The sequence below is a fragment of the Microtus ochrogaster genome, chromosome 16 (genome assembly GCF_000317375.1).
Source record: "Microtus ochrogaster isolate Prairie Vole_2 chromosome 16, MicOch1.0, whole genome shotgun sequence".
Lineage (NCBI taxonomy): Eukaryota > Metazoa > Chordata > Mammalia > Rodentia > Cricetidae > Microtus > Microtus ochrogaster.
Window position 1 is genome coordinate 45,951,415 of NC_022018.1, and position 17,682 is coordinate 45,969,096.

Sequence of the window (17,682 nt, forward strand, 5' to 3'; positions counted from 1 at the left end):
GGGTTATTTATATATTCCATGCAGACCATCCACTTCATCAAGGGTTGCAGGGGGAAGTGGCTCCTATTGTTCACCCTTGCAGCACCGCCAGTTAAAAAAGGTTTGAGTAAGAACATCCATTGCTTATTCTAGCAGCGTGACAGCAAAACTGGCTGGCCTGCACTGTAGCCGGTGATACACAGACTGTTTTTATTTTATTTTAAAAATTACTTTCTTTTATTTGTGCACGTGTGTGTGTGTGTGTGTGTGTGTGTGTGTGTGTGTGAGAGAGAGAGAGAGAGGGGGGGGGGAACGGAGGGAGATAGCATGTATGTGGTAGGCAGAAAACATCCTGTAGAAACTGTCTTTCTCTCTCCAGCATCTGGATTCTGGGGATCAAAGTCAATCCATAAAGCTTGGCAGCAAGAGCCTTTACCTCCTGAGCCATCTCACCGTCCCCCTGTCTTATTTAGTTTTAGTTGTGTTTCTTAAAAAGATAAAAATCTCAGTATATTGTGATTATTTGAAAAGACTTGCTGGTTAGCATCAAGGAGGGTCAACACTCCGGGATATTCCCTAGCTTAACAATCGTGTATGTGTGCGAGACAGTGTGCGGTATTCTAGCATGTACAACAGATTGTGTGAGGATCAGCATCCTTGGGGGCAACTAACATGTGCAGCACCTAAACTATCTGTCATTTCTCTGAGGGCAAATATTCTAGTTATTTTGAAATGTACAGTGCCCTGCTAACTGCGGGGTATTAGAGCTCAGTGCTTGCGAAGCCATTTCTCCTCATCTTCCACCTCTCCTTACTCTTCTCTGGTGGCAGTGTCAACTGTCAACAAGACTCTAGAATTACGCCTGATCAAGGTGGGGCCCTGCGTGCCTGGAAGAGATTATCTTGCTTGCCTTGAGGCAGGAGGACCCCTGCACACTCCCTGACTGGGATCCTGGTTTGCCTAGATGGAGAAAGAGGGCCGGGCAGCAGGGCAGTTCTGCACACACATCTCTCTGTTTTCTGATTGTGGATGGGTTGTGACCAGCTGCTTCCCACTCATGCTGCCTTGACTTTCCCACTACGACGGGCTGCACCCAAGAACAATGAGTCAAGGTAAACCCTTTCTCCCTAAGATGCTCTCGTCAGAATATTTAAAACAGCAACAGGAAAAGAAACTAAGATGTTGTTCCAGGATCCAGTCGCCTTCATGGTCTTCCCTGCAGCAATGGTATCAGCTTTCTGAGATTCTTTATGTAACTCTGTGCAGTACTGGTCATTCTGGGTTTACCTCATTTAGTTTAGCATGGAGCCTTTCAGGTCCGTCTATGCTGCGTCAGATGACAAGATAGTGTCCCGAATGGTTCAATATTCTCTCTCTTCCTGCGTGAGTGTGTCTTTTGTCTCATTCTACTTACAGATTCATCTCTTTAGGAGCATTGGTTGATTCCACACATTGGTTGTTTTGAACGGCAATGCCGTGAATACAGGAGGGCAGATACCTCTGACATGCTGACCTCATTACCTTCTGGTCAATACTTCATAGTAGAATTGCTGGGGTCACATGGCAGTCAGTTTTCAGAGGAATTTCCATACCGGCAGTATTACTATCTCTATCAATTAGAGTTCCCATTTCTTCTCAGCATTTGCAGCCCAGCATCTCCATCAAGGTCACTAAGCACAGTGTCATGTGCCTGTAATCCCAGCATTGGAGGTAGGGGGCAGACTCAGGGGGATTCCCTGAGGCTCACTGGCCAGTCAGACTAGCCAAACACATGAGCTCCATGATCCCGTCTCACATATGAAGGCCGAGAGCTAGTGAGGAAGACACCTGACATCGATGTGCAGTATGTGTACATACTGTATCACTCTGCATATGTGTACAAGTGCACATGTGTAAGATACAGATACAAACTAACAAGTGTGTAAAGATGCAATTCGTGCATTCAGGAATATACCACTGATATTAAAAGTTATCTTTCGGTTTCATCAATAGCATCACAATACTATGGCAACCCAATACTAGCCTCCAACCACTCTTGAAGCTATGATTCACTTTTTAAATAGTCAAAAATTATATTTTATCCCATTTTGTTTCTCAACATCTTTCCCCATTCTACTTCAAACAATCTTCCCCAATATTCTTTTCAATATTTATTTATTATTTTTTACAAAACTATGAAAATAATTTTCTATAACAAGATAAACATATGAATTGAAAGCTATTTTTTTAAATTATCAGTGAACATAAGGCTTTATGTGTCAGTTGCCTCTTGGATAGAGCTATGATTGCTATTGTTAGTACCTAATTAGTCAAAACAACATAACCATGTCACAAAACTTCACAAATAATTACTAAACAAAACTCAGTGATTAGAAATAAAGCTTGATGAGATGAATGGGGTCATATTACATATTACTTTTATGTATACATAACTAATTATCATTTGAATAAGACAGGACTTTTGTCAATTGGGCTCATATATTCCACATTGCTAAATGTAAGCCCCAAGGAGCTTTGTTCTTATACAAAAAGATGGAAGGTTCAGCAATGTTGCTGACAAGATCAGCACCTTCTAGATCATAAACCGAGGGGCGAAAGCAGTTTGATCCTATCTTGATAATGCTAATTCATTTCTCAGTTTTATTAATGGCAAAGTATTGGTGTGCTGCCTGGTCATTAGAACTCTCTGGTTTGGATTCTACTGGTATCTGTGAAGCGATGAGTGTCTCAGTTAGGTTTTGCTGTGTAACAACAGAATGTCAGTGGCATATGCACAAGCTTTGATCACAAAGACATCATTTGCACATGTCAAGTAGTGGTCTTGGTCGTCAGTGTTTTGGGACATATTTGGTCTGTAAATATTTAGGTAAATGTTACTTAGTCTCAATTATTTAAAATAATAAAATCACGATTCTCTGACATGTACCATTTTTTTCTAGATATTTTTTGTGCTGAACAGCTTTCCTTCTTCCTTCCTTTCCAGAAGTTCCTGATAACAAGCAAGCTTTTAATAATTATTTGCTAGATATTTGGAATATACCCATTCCATTCAATTTCATGAAGTTACTCTAAGGGTGAACACATACATATTCATTCATCAGTGTGGGTAAGGCGGGCTTATAATTTGATTCTCCTATTCTTTTTATTGTTCTTTCTCGTGGTGGAGAACACTGAGGTTCTTAGGGCCTCGTTAAGTGAGAAATAGGCCCCCTTTCTGCTCCTTTTAAACGTTTGGGAAGACTAACAGTATCTTTTTAAATAACCTGGGCTTTTATTTGTTGGACGGATTTATTTGTTGTATGGATCTGTTTCCCTAAGACACAGACTGTGTAAACTTCTGTGTCTTCTTGTGTGTTTTTTTCCCTAGAAATCAGAACATCTTGCTGACACTTTCAAAAGTGTTGAATTGCTTTCATCATGTTGCTATGATCATTGTCATTTTCCAGATGAGCTGGACTGTGCTTTGTGAGTCTTGCTTTACTGATATTTTTCCTTCCTTTGATTTTTTTTTTTTCAAGACAGGGTTTCTCTGTGGTTTTGGAGCCTGTCCTGGAACTAGCTCTTGTAGACCAGGCTGGTCTTGAACTCACAGAGATCCGCCTGCCTCTGCCTCCCAAGTGCTGGGATTAAAGGCATAAGCCACCACCACCCGGCTCCTTTGATTTATTTTTAGAGAAATTATTTTTGGCTTTGTTGATATTCTTTATGTTAAGTTTCTATTAATAATCTACCTTTTATTTCAATAAAAGATGCTTCTATTTTCAAGATTGGGGCTTAATTCATTGATGTCAGTCTTCTTCATTTAAATAAAGTATTTGAAGCCATACAGCTCTATGTGCCATGTTAACTGTCTTTAGAGTTGGTATTTGTGCTGGCGAGTTTTACATCAATTTGACCAAAGTATAGTCATCTGAGAGAGAACTTTGATTGCAAAAACAGGCTGTAAGCAAACCTGTAGAGCATTTTTTTAAATTAGTGATTGATGGAGGAGGGCCTAGCCCATTGTGGGTAGTAGTATCCTTGGGCTGCTGGTCCTGGGTTCTGAAAAAAAGGAGGTTGAACAAGCCATTGGGAAAAAGCCAGTAAGAAGCACCCTTCCAAGTTCCTGCCCTTTTTGAGTTCCTGCCCTGACTTTCTGAAGTGATGGACTCAGGATTTGGAAGAGTAAGCCAAATAACCCCTTCCTCCCCATCTTGCTTGGTCTTGGTATTTCGTCACAGCAGTAATAACCCTAAGACAATATGTAACACCATATTTTTATTTTCTAACTTTCTTGATAGCGTCATTAGGATCGGTGTGCTATTTTGAACTAATCCAGTAGACTTGTTTCTTAACTTCCTCATTTTCAGTCATATGAGGCTTTGTTTTTGTTTTCCTATTTTGAGGATTTTGCTACCATGCCGGTTTGGGGGAGCTGACAGTTGTGCTGCATATTTTTCTATTGTTTCGTTTTCAGTCACTCAATGTGTACCCCTGATTTCATCTGTTTGGGTTAAGCTGCTTGCTGCCCCCTTTATTCAGACTGATGTCTTTATCTCTTAACTGGGCTATTCAGTCCTAATTCATGTAGCTATCAATATTTTGTTTCACGATCTCCATCTTATTGAGTGCTATATTAACTGCATGATCTGTTTCACGGCTTCTTTTCACCGTCTTTTCCCTTCCTCTGGACTGAGAGCCACTCTTTTTCTTCCCCTCTGTTAGTTTGAGAGCGATTATTCTTATAGTGCTTAGTCTCGAGGAAGAAACAAGTATCCCTAACTTATCAAAGCCTAGAACCAAGCACTTTATTCTCCTTAACGGAAATGTAAGAAATTAGAACACTCTCATCTCACTTATCTTAAGAGTCTTCACTTTTGATTATTGCATGTTTCTGTAATAGGCACAGTTTGCTCAGAAATTATATGGAGATGTAGATCAGAGAACCTCTTTTTCCGATAGTCTATCTTTTCTTTCAGTTAACAGACAAGTGGGTGATAAAAGGAGATTTCCTTTATTGCTCCACCTTAGTTGCCTTTTTCTGAATAAACAGCTCGTTTCAGGAACTTGCTATTGTTTTCAGTTGGCTCCGCCCTATCATTGATAGTCGGGATGGGTTACTTAGAAACCTGACTATATAAAGCTGGAAACCAGTATTTCTCTCATTGAATGCCTAGTCTTTTGCTTGTATTATTTTTCAAATCCTCCCATCAGATTCTGGATTCTGTTTCTCTACTTGCTAGTCTTGCGACTTGCTTTGACAAACAATATTATAATTAGGGGGTGACTAGAGGAGGTGAGACAATCCTATTGAAGCCACCTTATGGCAGCCAGGCCCAGCTATGCCCACAGCCAACCAGACACACAAATGAACCCGGTAGCAAGACCAGAAGAACCCAGAGAAGTCCACCTTGCAGCATTAGCCCGCACGACTGTAGCCTAAGCAAACAGTTATTTCAGGCTACTGCATTTTGATTTTGCTATCCAGCAAAGGCGAACTGATAAGTTCGTGTTTATTCAAAACTTTTACTCTGAAGAAAGGAGAAAGGAACAGTTCAGATGGTCTTCAGGTTTGGCAGATTAGAATTCTAGCTGGGGGCTGGGGGTTGGGGGCTGGGGCTGGGGGCTGGGGGCTGGGGGATGGGGGATGGGGGATGGGGGGGTAGGGAGGCAAGACTATGTGGGGAGACATGCTAAAGCTGCCCTGTGTTGGTGGCCATTTTTCTCAATTAGTAATTCTTGGAACAAAGTGCTCCAGCATTTTAAATCATTAGTGAATCACCATGGTGGTTTCATTTTGTGGGATATTGCTGGCCATTGTCTTGTTTTACTTAATGTCAAGTTCTTTGTTTGGTAATGCAGTAGCCAATTATAATACTAAAATTGCAGGAAAATGTGTTTTATTTACAGCCCGGGCGGGGGGTTGCTCTGCGTAAATAAAGCAGAAACTTTACGTATTAGTGGCCTGTATGGTAGAAATTTGGACTGTATGCTGGGAGGGAGGAAAAAGCTCCAGACAGCTGTGTTTAACAACTGTGGGGGGAAGGGAGGGCGAGGATTATAAAAATGAAAGCTGATACTTGAAGTATAAATCTGAGATTCTAGAAACAGGAATGAGAGACATGGAGGGGGGAGATTTGTGTGATGTTTTGGTTATGCTGAAGACAGGAAGTTGCAGGGCTTGTTAGTCATCGTCAGATTTGCCAGGATAGAATAAAATCAGAAGGAAGTGACAATTTGAAGCCACACTAAGTAAGGTCTGAGGTCTGCGTGGATTCAAAATCAAGTCATAATTTGGCTTCAATGCACTGGTCTACAAAATCATAAAATACATTGCATTAGTGCTATCCAGTATAGTAACGTTAACGCTACATATATTTTAATGATATTTCTGATGTTTCCGAAGGTGTGATTTAAATCAACATTTACATTAAAAACATTTACGATTTAACTAAAGGAAGAAGCACTTAGCTAAAATAATAATCAACATAACAGTATCGTCTCCCCAGAGACCATATCCAGGTATAAAATGTACCACTAAGTCTGCATAAATATTAACGATAAAGCTTGATATAATTTTGCCTGTGACTGTCCTCAGCCTCGACCTATTTTTTTCTTTTGAGTGACGGACGGGTCTATTATTAAAGAATGCCAAGTTAAAGCGTTGTCATTTCACATGAAAACGAAGATCGCTGACCCTTCCTTATTTCTTTCCTCATTACCATGGTCCCATATCCTGAAAAGGAAAAGGAAGGAGTCTATATGACCACGCAGAAGGAAAAAAAAGGCTGAACAAAGACTGCATTTGCCCATTCTATGATGAGGGGAAAAAATGGCTTAACTAACACATAATTGGGCAAAGGCAAATTCTCAGACTGGATAAGCTAGACACAAGCAGAACATTACGGAAAGCGAGTTCACCCCCACCCCTTCTTAAACTCCTACAGATAGCTCCCCCATCCTAACTGTACATGTGTCTGCTGGCAGGCGAGTGCAGGTAATTGCCTCCAGGTGTTTGCCTGCAGGAAGTCATTGAAATTCAGTGCCAGCAACTGCAGCTTTCTCGGCAGCAAAATCTAACCTGCAGGAACCTCCCAGGCACACAGGTACATTTCAGAACAGCAATGGCAACTGGCTGCAGGGTCCTAGGCCCACAGTGCCAGGCTGACAAGAGAACAGACGAAAAGGAGGAAGTGCTCATTAACCAAAATTTAAGGTTAAAAACAGATGTGCCCTGGCTTTTAGAAAAGTTTTTAAAATGCTGCTCCTCTCCCAGAGAAGATATAAATGAAGAGTGTAATTACGCATCTCTTGAAGTTCTGCTTCCACACACAATCAGCTTTAGAATAATTTCTTGCTGAACACTGAGCCACATCCTCTGGGCCCTGGGACTGGATACTGCCGGACATTCGATTACAGGCGGCAGACCAGCAGCTTTTAGCTTAATTCTCCCACTCAGGTGACGACACACATTTTGAGAGGCACAAACAAAGCTAGAAACAAAATATGAGTATACAATGTAATCAAAGTTTAGTAGCGAGAACCAGGTCGGGGAAACAATCTTCAGCTGACTGTGGGGAAAGCTAAGCAGCCCCCTTCTCTTACCTTTCAAAAAGGAATTTCAAAATGGAGATTCAGGAATGGGCATTGGGTTATCTCCGGAAGTTGCATTGCAGGTGAGATAAAAAGCCAGCCAGCTGGGGGCCGGGCGGTGGTGGCGCAGGCCTTGAAACCCAGCACTCGGGAGGCAGAGGCCAGCCTGGTCTACAAGAGCTAGTTTCAGGACAGGCTTCAACGCTACAGAGAAACCCTGTCTCATAAAAAACAAACAAACAAACAAACAAACAAAAAAACCCGCCAGCTGGACCTCAGGATCCTCTTTTGGTCTCTTGGTGACAGATCCTACAGTCTACCAGCGTTGAAAGGATGACTTCTGGGAGTCAGACACACAAGAGGGTATCATGGTCAGTGAGGTTGAATTTACAACTACATGCTGAAACGTCATTTTTTAAATCCTTTTGTAGTCTGGAACACACACACACACACACACACACACACTAACTCTTTTCTGAGTAATTTGACTAGTCCATGAGGACAAATTTGAAAATACTGACCATAAAGACTTCAAAAGAAGTGTAAACCAGGCCAGCTTGCAGGGAATTTCCCGGTCAGTGCAGACGGGCTCCCAGCTCTGACTCAGCTTTTGGGGTGCTATTCCTAGTGAGATGGAGGTTACCACGATCTCACATAAGAGGAAGAGAATTGGAGAAACAGCAACAGGAGAAAGCAGACAGTATGGGGAAGAATAAAAATGAGAAACTGCCATTAACATTCCAGAGTAAGATGTTTACAGGAAGAAGAAAGGGGTGTTTAGAAAAATATTAGGCAGGTGTCCTTAGATATTAAAGATAGAGTTGTAAAAATGAAGAAATTCAAGGAATGTGTCAGAAGGCAATGTAGAGAAAATTTTCAAATGAGAAGTGAAAGTAGAAAATTAGACAAGAAAAGAAAAGAAAACCGGTGGCGATGCCCAGGTGGTATAATGTCTGATTGCTTCCTGAAAGAACCCAGAAAAGGTGGGTAAGAAAATGATGGAGGTATAACTTGAAAATATTTTCCCCAAATGAAATAACACTATTATTTTAAGCCAAACTTTGACCAAGAGAGCCCGAAATATAATAATAAAAAATTAGGTATCTCACTGTGAAATTCAGAATACGTAGATGAAGAGAACTGACTCTGAGCACTGAGAAAAAAGACATCTCACACGAAGAGAGATTCAGGGCATCTGGGAACTCCTCAACAAGCCAGAGACCATGGGTTCGGTCCCTTCAAAACACTGGCCAAAAAGCCTTCCTATTTTAGAATTCTCTCTTCAACAGAAGTGTAAGTTAAACCTGAGCATCAGATGATGGTGATCTCGAAGGAAAGTCTTCAAGAGTTTTGTTTTCCATGATCCCTTTCCTGAAAAGGCCCTGGAGGGAGGACACACCCAAAATGAGGGGGATAAACTCCGAAGGAGAAAGGCAAGGGTTTCAGGTGATGGCTGTCTGGTAGGGGAAGAGAGAAGGCGACTGTCAGGATGGCTGTGAAAGGGTACCCCCAAAACTAGCAAGTCAGACCTTAGAAGCTTGGACAGAAAACCAGGCATGTTGGCTCACATTTGTAACTCAGGGGAAACTGAAGCAGGCCGAGTGCCACTTCAAGACCAGTTTGGACGACATAGTGCAATTCCATCACAAGCAAAATCAGAGATGTTCCAAAGGCAAGATTAATATTATATGCTTCAAATTTAAGTGTATTGATATGCTTAGCTACCAGGATGAATTAATAAATGCATACATATCCAAGTAAAAATATAAATCAAGGGTTTGACTGAAATAAGAGGAAAAACAATCATAGTAGTGTGTGCGGATTGGCTTGGCACCATATCCTCAGCGACATTCATGGCCATGGGGATGACACTGAGTACTGATTGGTGACTCCATCAAATGATGCTCCACAGGGGCACATGGGATGTGTGCTGGGGATTGGGAATGTGGATGAAAGTGAGATCAAAGCTGTTTGAGGGTGAGACTTGAGACAATATCTAATATTCAAAAGTCAAAATTCAGAAGGATGCTTAGGCTATATCGAAACATATGCAAATGTACAATGACTGGCTTTAAAGAACTGAAAGCTTTTGCTCCTCGAAATGAGAGACCAGATGCTAAGAGATAGCATCTCATATCATATCTTACTGTGACCTAAGTCTCTAGCCCGACCTTCCTAGTGCTGTGACACTTTAATACAGTTGCTCATGTGGTGGTGACCCCCAACCATAAAATTATCATGTTGCTAACTTAACTATAATTCTCCTACTGTTATGAATCGTAATGTAAGTATTTGATATGTAGGATATCTGATATCTGATCCATGTGAAAGGGTCATTTGACCCCCCCAAGAGGTTGAGAACCACTGCCCTAACCCTTCCAATCATCTGAAGACAGGGACATGGAAGACACAGTGTAGAATGGTAACCTCTCTGACATGTCTGCGTTGAACTTGAATAATGGAATATCTATTTACTACAAAATGCTTGAGGATAGAAAGAGTTACAATTTACAACAGAACAAAAAAACTTTCTGGGATAGCAGGAAGCGTTTCTGGGATAAAAAGTACAATAAAGAAATGAACAAGGTAGGAAAAATTCTTGTATTCTGGCTTTGAAGATTTTATTGAATCAAACTGCATTGAGAGACAACAGTTTTATAAATATCTTTTTAAATGGGGTGGCTCATTCAGGAAGGTGCTTGGGTATAAAAGCTTGAGGACCTGAGTTCAAATTCCTAGCACCCATGTAAAAATCCAGGCACACACCGTAACCCTAGTGTTGGGTGAGCAGAGACTGGCAGATTCCAGCAGCTGTGTGGCCAGGCAGACTTTCTGCAAAAATGGATTTCAAGTTTTGTGAAAGACCCTGCCTCAGTAGATAAGGTAGAGAGAAAATGAGGAACATGCTCTATGTCGCCCTGACACATATAAACTCAGGTATATGTACATTTGGAGACACACACATAAATACACACAATTACACAAATTCTACATATACCACACACAGAAAAAGAATATAAATAAAGCTTCATTGTTTTAAGCAGTTTAGGTATAAAGTACTGAGAATCCATGTTGACAGAGGTTTCTGTCCTACCAGGTCCCATAGCCTTTCAGTCCCAAAGAAACATACAGAGGCTACATTACTTATAAACTGGTTAGCCTAGTAGCTCAGGCTTCTTATTAACTAACTCTTACAGCTTATATTAACCCATTATTCTTGTCTGTGTTAGCCACATGGCTTAAGACCTTTCATCAGCAAGGCATTCTTATCTTACTTCCTCTCTGTCTGGGTGATGACTCCAGGTTGAATGTTTCCTCTTCCCAGGATTCTCCTGTTCTTGTCACTCCACCTCTACTTCCTGCCTGGTTGCCCCACCTCTACTTCCTGCCTGGCTACTGGCCAATCAGCATTTTATTAAAATACAAGTGGTAGGATAAAAGACCATTGTCCCACAGCACTAGCTCAGCTAGCTCAGTCAGTAGAGCATGAGACTCTTAATCTTAGGGTCATGGGTTTGTGCCCCACCTTGGTCACCAGATAATGGCAGAAGAAACAAAATAATCCCACCCTAGTTCAGAATTACATATAATAAAGGGTTATTTATTTAGGGGAGACTCACAGATCACTGTCCTAGATCACAGTCCTCTGCAGGAATGGGGAACAGGAACAGAGTGCAGCAGCCGGAAGTGAGAGCCAGAAGCAAGAGAGCAAATGCAAGCTTTATAGCTGCATTTATAGTATAAGAAACCATGCCCACGTGGGCTGGTATCTTAAAGGCTATTGGCCAAAGGAGCTCCCACAGCAAGTCCATGTGTACCCCTTTCTTCTAGCTCTCATTTTACTCTGGTGATAACAGTTTTGAACTGATACGATTGATAAAGCAGCATTGATCCATTATTACTACTAGTTCCTGGTTTAGATTAGAGTCACCTCTTGTGTTACACAGCTCAACCCAGTGCATTCAATGTATCCTTTCCACTGTTTCATCTAGAAAATGATTTTAATTCATTGTTTGGTGGTTAATCAGCACATTAGAAAGATTAAACCAACGTATAGATTTCTGGATTTGTGATTCTGTTTCTAATCAAAGCAATCATTGATAGGACCGTGTGTGTGTGTGTGTGTGTGTGTGTGTGTGTGTGTGTGTGTGTGTGTGTGTGTGTGTGAGAGAGAGAGAGAGAGAGAGAGAGAGAGAGAGAAAGAGAGAGCAAGAGCAAGAGAGTGAGAGAGAGACAGAGAGAGAGAGAGAAAGCACGCACGCATGTGTGTATACTACATTTTGGAAAGTTTCTAATCTATAGGTGCTAACCATGTCTCAATGTTTTCTCAAAAAGCAACTCAAATTTTTTTTTCCTAATTTTTACCAAGATGTAATGCTCTGGAAAATAATCACACAATTTTTGAACAGATAAAGTAGAAAGAGACAAAATGTACACATTGAATTTGTTCTCAAATTGATGACTTACAGTGAGAGACAGTCCATCCAGCCTGTCTCTAGGATGGAGAGGGGCCTAGAACAGAAAGTCTAAATGCTGTGACTAAAAACTACTGAAGCTGCCTCTAGATCAGAGGTGCTATGTGGTTTTCACCATACCACTTTAAGAGGAAAAGCTGTCAATTAATTAAGGAGCCCATAAGAAAATGGATTAAAGACTGCCTAAAAGTTGAGTTCTATAATTAAATTTTTATTATCACAAAGTACATGATTATAAAACTTGTCTACAAACCATAGATTCTTGATCCTAGATTGTACTCTACTGATAGGGTCCCAAATCATCTCTTTAATAGTAGGCACTAAAGAGAAAAAGGGTTTCAGGGTCAGGGTAGGAGGTAAAACCTTTGCATATTTCTCACTCAAACAGACAAAAGTAGATAATCAATAGAATATTACACATTTTCTTGGATGGAGAGGTCATAGCTGATATATAGAATTGGTTGTTAATGTACTGGCTTTGGGGGAGCCTAGGCAGTTTGGATGCTCACCTTACTAAACCTGGATGGAGGTGGGCGGTCCTTGGACTTCCCACAGGTCAGAGAACCCTGACTGCTCTTCCAGCTGATAAGGGAGGGGGACTTGATCGGGGGAGGGGGAGGGAAATGGGAGGCGGTGGCAGGGAGGAGGCAGAAATCCTTAATAAATAAATAAAATTTAAAAAAATTAAAAAAATAAAATAAAAAACAAACAAACAAAAAAAAGAATTGGTTGTTATTTAGGAAGGAAGACAAATGTGAGGGTATCTATAATAGATGCATGAATTGTCTATACCAGAATGAAGAAACAGAAGATGCTGGTCATAGCAACACTGAAGTGATAGATATGAGTAGTTGTGACTACAATCTGGACCAGCAATGTCTACTAAAGCCCACGGTGCTAGAGTGTGTTTCCAGGGTATCAGTACTGGTAGTAGGAAGAACCTTTATAGCGTGGGGCTTACTGTAACAAAGTTAGGCCAGTAGGGGTGCTGCCTTGAAGGAAAGGTACTTGAGGATCCAGCTCTCTCTCTCTCCTCACCTATTTTTCTTGGCCACTATGAGAGGAGCAGCTTTGATCTGCCACACACAGTCCACCGTGATACCCTGTCTCACCACAGGCCCTAAAGCAACAGATCAACCTACTGTAGAATGAACCCTCCAAAGCTCTGAGCTAGATTGAATCTTCTCTCTTTTTAAGTTATTAGTTGAGTGTCCTGGTTAATCATGAATCATCCTTCCAGGGGGAAAAAGAAGATTCATGATCTGTTCGTTGTTTTCTTGAGGGGTGTGCATGTGTGTGCTTGCATGCGTGCGTGCATGCGTGCGTGCGTGTGTGTGTGTGTGTGTCTGTATGTGTGCCTTAGCTGCTTTGTATAAAATGACTGCAGGCCACTGCAATCCATTTGAAGTTAAAGAATCAATGGTTTATTGGTGCTGCTTCAAAGATCAGCAGTAAAAGCCACAAAATCAATGCAAGTATGTAGCTATCTAAAAGGAAGCTGGCTTTCTGCATGGCCATGTAGAACATGGAGGAAAGGCAGAGTTCAAATGTCAAAGGTGAAGGTAGGCATTGGTCACATGGGGCAATGTGGAGGCAGAGGGAACAAGAGAGGGAGGGAGGGAGAGAGAGAGGGAGGGAGGGAGGGAGGGAGGAGGGAAACACAACTGCAGGCAAGATGGATGGAGCCATACAGGGGAACAAGGTCCTCATTAGGTAAGTGGCTGAAGAGAAGGCTGACATGATCTGTTGGATCACACTGAGGTTTGAAATCTAGCTGCAGAGGATGGGCTTTGTAGTGTGAGGGAGGGAGTCACCGGATCAAAGCATTATTGTAGGAGATAATTAGGGTGGTGTGTCTGGTTAAAAGAAGCTAGGCATGTTTGGACTCCGGCCTTCTCTACCAAGTTGATGTCATGGTGGACAACTGCCTTCTCCCCCCAGATACCCTTAGATGTTAATATTGGCAGCACCAGAGGGCCTTGGGAGCAACCTGCTACTGAGCCTTTTATGAAATGTAATAGAGATGTGTTTGCTTTTCATCTTTAGCTATCTTTTGAAGAAGATTGGGGAAAAAATTTACAATGTGTCACATTAGGTCTGTACAAATTTTCTAAATGCCAGAACAAAGCCTGGAGCTGGGGGGTGAGAAGGGAGGGGAGGTGGGGCTGGTTCTGAGAAAAAGCAGGCTTGGAAGGCACTGCTGGAGCTGAGGTCAGAACTGCAGGATGTAGGCGGCTGTAAAGAGATAATTCTGATTGCAATTAGTCAAGAAATCTAAATTCAAGAAGCCAGGTGTTGGGGCAATAAGGTAAAAGAAAGTAGTATTTCTCATCTAAAGATGAGAACACTTGTAAATATTAATAGAAATAATTATAAGTGGATTTGAGGGCAGATGTCTCATCACGTTCGTATAATCTAATGTATGTAATCATTCTTGGGGTTAGGAATAAGCTCTTTACTTCAAATGAAGAAGCAAAACAGAAAAAGGAAACAGCACAAAGGAATGGCAAGTGAGGCAATAAAGTCTTCCTTAAAAGGGGACCTGGGGGCTGGAGAGATGACATAGCCGCTAAGCAGTTCATGCTTTCAGGGATTATGGGTTTGGTTCCCAGCTCCCATGTCAGGTGGATTGTGATTACACCTCTAAGGGATCCAACACACACACACACACACACACACACACACATACACGTCACAAAGGCTAAAGGGAAAGGTCTTTAATTAGATATTTATGCAAATAGTTACTTCCAGATCACTTAATGAGCATACTGTGCTCCTCCTGTAGAACGTCTCTAGGAAGCAGGTCATCATTACAACCTATGTTACCCATGAGGACAATGCAAAGTGTTTATTAACATATTTCAACTTAGGTTGCCAATCAGCAACGTATCTGGGTTGGAATTTGGCCATGGAAGTGACATTAAGATATCTTCCTCTTGCCGGGTGGTGGTGGCGCACACCTTTAATCCCAGCACTCGGGAGGCAGAGGCAGGCAGATCTCTGTGAGTTCTAGGTCAGCCTGGTCTACAACAGCTAGTCCAGGACAGGAACCAAAAAAGCTACGGAGAAACCCTGTCTTGAAAAAAAAAAAAAAAGATATCTTCCTCTTTTCTATAACATCCAGATTAACATAGCAGACTGCTTCTTTTTATTTAGTTCCAACTGGTCAATAGCACATGCCATGGTCTCAACATTGCCATATATTCTGTCCCCTCTGCCCCAAGCAGAGAAGCTTCAGGAAAGTGTCAATAGCAAGAATACCAACCACACTGTTCAACTCCATCCTGTATTTCCAAAATACCTCAGAATTTCTCAATCACTTTTTAATTTTATTTTTAGTATTTGTATGTTTGTTTTTGTAGTGCTGTGGATCAAACCCTGGGGTGTGCACACGTTAGGCAAGTATTCTACCTACTGAGCTACAGCCCCAGCCCCCAATTTCTCAGTTAAATACTTCCTATTCTTACTCAGTCTTCCCAAGAGTTTGAGAGCAGATGTGATTGGACTCCGAGGCGATAGACTGCGGATTGGCCTTTGAGGGTCATGAATCATGAGCCGTTGTCATAACATCTTTTTGGTTGGGAAATGTCGTGTTTTAAAAATTAAGACAATCTGAGACTTTTTGAGAAGAAATCTTAGAGGTTTTAATGAAAAAAAAACTTGTGTGAATTTTTTTTATTGTATCCAAATGGATACAGGATTATCAGTTACTCAGACTAAAAAACCCCAAAGAATACATGGTTATTGAGACAGTAGAAAAATATTTTTGGAAGAACCATTTCCCTCTTGTACATTGTTTTGCTAAAAGAGGACCACGCCCTTAGAAGTGTAAAACATCGGGAGAGGTATCAGCAGGCAACTTTTGCCCTACTTTCCTGGAAGTCGCTTTATTTTGTTCACTGTGGTAGACTATGGGACTTTCTGAGAGAACACTGTCAGAAAACTGTTGGACCATCCCAGCCCAAGAAGGGGGAGGGGACTGTTGTGACTCTCTCGTTACTATGTTACTATGTGAGGGATGGAATTTTACAACCAGAAGGTTCCACAGCGGTCAGGAACCACAGATGTATTAGTAGCAAGTTGAAGACAAATGTGTGTATGTCTTGTTACTCTGGCTCTGAGCACTCCATACTGAGACTGTGCCAAGAGTTGCTGTTTGCAACAATATTTTTTATAATTACCAGCCCTCATGTGTGCATACTATTAGTGGCCAAAAAACCCAAACCAAAACAAAACAAAAAGACCTTTCAAATAAGATCTATACTGTCTTAGGCTATTTAACCTATTTAATCTAGCAGGCTGACCCCCCCCCCCGCCGCCCTAACCTTATTTAGATGTCTTATTTTAACCCTTGTTCCATTTATTTTATCATCTCCCATGAATAAACTTCCACCTCCTCTTGCAGAAATTAAAATAACTGAAAAATTTAAAAGTATTAGAAACAGATAAACACTGTCCACGAGCCATGACTGTCTTGTCATTAGTGGCTAGCCTCTGTCTTCCCTTCTCCTGCTCATCTCTCTAATGGAGTGTTAATACTCCTTTCATTTTGTCAGCTCTTTCCGTAAAACTCTTGTTCAACAAGTTGACTTTGATTTTCTTGGCTTCCTTTATACCAATACCCAAAGACATTTTGGCATAATTCGAATTACCACAGTGGAGGGAGGGGGGAGCCAACGAACCCCAAGTCACAAATTCATAACCATGGCTTCTCTAAACAGAAGAATTGACAAACTAGTACAGAATAATACAGTGGAGAATTAGGTAGATGGGAAAATTGATGGCTGAATTGTTGTTTGCCTGAAGCAATTCAGTTGCAAAAATCTGATTCAATGAGCAGGCATGTGGGAATGGCTTTGTAGATCCCTATACTGAGAGTTGGAAACTGTTGGCCTGGGAGGTTTGGGAAAGGGCAATCTCAGCGAGGTCTAAAGACACGGGGAGTCTTACCTATGGATGTATATTCCAGCAGCAGCGTTGACTTTTCCGACGACCTGAGCAGGTCTTATCTGCTGGACCTGGGATCCGGGGCCCTGAAAGTATAGGGTGGGCCACAGTCTAATGCTGTAGACAACCTCACTTCAGTTTTAGAGGAAGCATCCATCATCTAAGGAAGGTTGTTTGAGTCCAGAAAGACATGGTGAGAAAAACATGATCAGAAAAATGTAAAATAAATGTAAGTAAGCACATGCTAAATACTACCAGAACAGTCCTTTCCCAGAACTTTCTGAGGACAGACCAATTTAAACACAATTGCCTGGCACATTCTATAGATTCTAATCATGAAAGCAAGGCAGAAAGCCATATCCAGATCCGGAGTTTACTGACCACATTGGGTTCTAGAGCTATGTTCTGACATCTAACAAGAATAAACATCTCATAAATTTAGTGAGAATGTGAATGGTTGTCACAGGAAGCATGGGATCACATCCAAGAACAATCCAGGGAACAAATACACCTGAGGTAAAAGGCCCTTGCCTTCCTTTCTGGAGCCTCTCTTACCGTTCCGCAAGGCACTGCTCACCTTCCGACCCAGCAGTGCAAGCACTAAGAAATACTTATGGCCTCATGTTCTCCTTCCATTCCTCACTGAGAATGGGTTTGCTTTTTAAACCTCTTAATCCAACAATTAGAGCAACCAAAGAGAAAAGGTAAA